Source organism: Odontomachus brunneus, unplaced genomic scaffold (genome assembly GCF_010583005.1).
Source record: "Odontomachus brunneus isolate Ranch 3 - 2012 unplaced genomic scaffold, Obru_v1 Obru_scaffold_229, whole genome shotgun sequence".
Lineage (NCBI taxonomy): Eukaryota > Metazoa > Arthropoda > Insecta > Hymenoptera > Formicidae > Odontomachus > Odontomachus brunneus.
The window spans coordinates 2,018-5,289 of NW_022639679.1; the positions used below are offsets into that span (position 1 = coordinate 2,018).

The following is a 3,272-nucleotide window of genomic DNA, read 5'->3' on the forward strand; positions in this document are numbered from 1 at the left end:
AAAAAAATATAACAAACAAATCCTGTTAAAAGATATTTTACAAGTCTTTACAAAAATATTAATTTTGAGCTATAGCTATTTAATTTTGTACTCTCTACAAAAGTAATGATATAAAAAGGTTTAATTCGCCAAGTGCGAATGATTAATCATTAACATTTCAGTTCTCACTTTTATAAACACAAATTCTTTTAACTATATAAATATTTAAAGTAGATAAATATTAAGAAAAACGTTATTATATAAAACTGTTTGTCGGAGAAGCTTCTATAAAAATTTTAATTTCGTATTTCTTCTAAAAATAATAATAAAAGAGATTTACAAAACAACTTTTATTATTATATTTTTTGTTTTTTTAATTTCATGTTTTGTTATTTGTTATATATTACACAGATCATTAACATATAAAACATTAACATAAAATTTTAATATTGTATATGAAAAATAAATTTTATATATTATTAACATAAATATTTTAATATTAAATATGAAAAAATATAAAAATATGTATATAGTAAATATTAAAAAATAAATAATTACAAATAGAATAATTTTGATAAAAAAATTATAGGCTTATGCAAAAAGCACTTGGCGTGCCTTCATTTTAAGTATTAAGTATAATATTACGAAAATCATCTAGCATACTTTGAGTTGCAAGTAAATTAATTTAGTATACTTTGAGTTGCAAGTAAATTAAAAATATTCATATTTAATTAATTTTCATTTGATTATCATTAACTACTGAGTATATGTAGCTTTACACAAAAAGCACTTTGCATGTTTGGGTTAAATAAAACAATAATAAATTAATTAAATTATTTGATTGTCATTAACTCCTGGGCGTCCTTAATTGTTATTAACTCCTAGGCGTCCTTAAAATAAGACAGCTGTTTAATCAATAAAAGAAGGCACGCCAAGTGCTTTTTGTATAAGTCTATAATTTTTTTATCAAAATTATTCTATTTATAATTATTTATTTTTTAATATTTAATATATACATATTTTTATATTTTTTCATATTTAATATTAAAATATTTATGTTAATAATATATAAAATTTATTTTTCATATACAATATTAAAATTTTATGTTAATGTTTTATATGTTAATGATCTGTGTAATATATAACAAATAACGAAACATGAAATTAAAAAAACAAAAAATATAATAATGAAAGTTGTTATGTAAATCTCTTTTATTATTATTTTTGGAAGAAATACAAAATTAAATTTTTTATAGAAGCTTCTCCGACAAACAGTTTTATATAATAACGTTTTTCTTAATATTTATCTACTTTAAATATTTATATAGTTAAAAGAATTTGTGTTTATAAAAGTGAGAACTGAAATGTTAATGATTAATCATTCGCACTTGGCGTAAACCTCTTTATATCATTACTTTTGTAGAGAGTACAAAATTAAATAGCTATAGCTCCAAATTAATATTTTTGTAAAGACTTGTAAAATATCTTTTAACAGAATTTGTTTGTTATATTTTTTTTGTAAAGATTCTTTGCATAACAGTTTTTTTAAGTACAATTTTTATCCTTTGTATTTTTTCTTTTGTAAATAGCCAACTGTTGTACAATTTTTGTTCAGTTGCTTCTTTAATATTTTTTGTAATGACAATTTTTCTGAGTAACAACTTTTTAGTATAATTATTTTAAAATGTTTTCTTTTATTGTATTTTTCAGTAAAGTATTTTCGAATGTACAATTGATCGGGCAAAAAGATTGTTTAAATAATAATTTTTAAAATATGTTTTAGCTGTTTTTTAATTTTCTTATGTTGTTTAAATTTTTAATCAGATTTTGTTGTAATTTTTTATGTATACAATTAACATGTACAAGTCCTCGCACAATACGATATTTCGAAAGAAGATCTAACGGATGCAATAGAGTATTTTCGAGGTAAATATGTATTGCATATGTTACTAATGGAAGTAAACATGTAAGCGTCTGTCACTGATACACGTGGAATTCAAATATTCAATGCTGTTTGCAGATGTGTTACAACGATTTGATCTTATATCTATCAAAGCGCCAAAGAAATTTTCCTATACTGCTAAATTGGTGGGTGGCAAATTATTCCAAACGTTTATTAAACTGTTAAGAAAACATGAAATTGCGGAGGAAATGCAATACGATGTAACAGAAGGTATGGAACACGTTGCCGCAGAAAATACGGCGTCTACCAGTCAGAGTACAACGGACGAAGACTACGAACTGCCAGAAAAAGTTGCTACGTACGATGCTGTGCCTTTTGATATAAAATTAAAGATCGTAATGGCTGCGAAAGAACATTCGCAGTGAAGCTTCCGCACATTGCAACAGCGATTCAGAAAACATCTACATAGGCAAAGTGATGTTGCACGATTCCGAAAATATGTGTTGCAGGCGGAATGCTCAAGGATAAAATGGAAGCAATAAAAAGAAATGTGTATGATCGGTTTACGGAAGCAAGAGAATATAAACAGTTGGTAACACGACGTCTGATGCAACAATGGGCCTTGGCTGCAGTCGCACAATATCATGACACAGAAGGTAGCGAAGAGCATACAGATGTTTTTCGATTTGTTGCGTCGCATATGTGGATGATGGCATTTCTACGCGAATATAGGATTTCGAATCGCCAAGTCAGCTATGTGTCCAAAAAAGAGATAGTATCACCAGAAGCTGTAAGCTTCCGCAAAACAACTTCAAGCAATACTGCAAGTACTTATACCTGACTACAATCCGGATTTTGTGATAAATACTGACCAAACAAGCTGCGATTATAGAGTCAATGTTGTGCGAACATATACGCATACTGACAAAAAATTGGTAGAATTCTACATCGGCGATTTAAATAAAGTTTCTCATTTGTATACCGCCCAATATTCTATTACAAAATCCGGTAAGCTTTTACTAAAAGTATTCGTGTGTTTGCAAGGATTCGCAGACAGTTTTGGAATGTGTGTGCAGAAAGATGTGGATGATTCCCTAAAAATATGTAGAAATGTTGTCGTATGTTCAAAATCTGTAAAATTAATGACGTCGTTATATTAGGACCTTAACTTAGTTTCCGCCCGCAAATGTTAGATGGCAATGCAAACAGTTCTAGTAGTCATTACTAACGAAACAGGTAGTTTGTGATTAATTTCGACATTTCTCGATAACATTCAGTCAGCATACACAATTATTTTCCTAAACAACAATTTCTTTTGCTTTGTGAAAAATGGAACGCGATAAAGTGTTTTTTCGACATGTGCTTTTGCACTATTTTGATTTGAAAAAAA

General features: G+C 27.1%; 1 pseudogene; it reads left to right on the forward strand.

Moving 5' to 3' along the window:
• The first annotated feature begins 2,130 nt into the window (after positions 1 to 2,130).
• Positions 2,131 to 3,042, forward strand: LOC116852489 (annotated as a pseudogene).
• Positions 3,043 to 3,272: the final 230 nt, after the last annotated feature.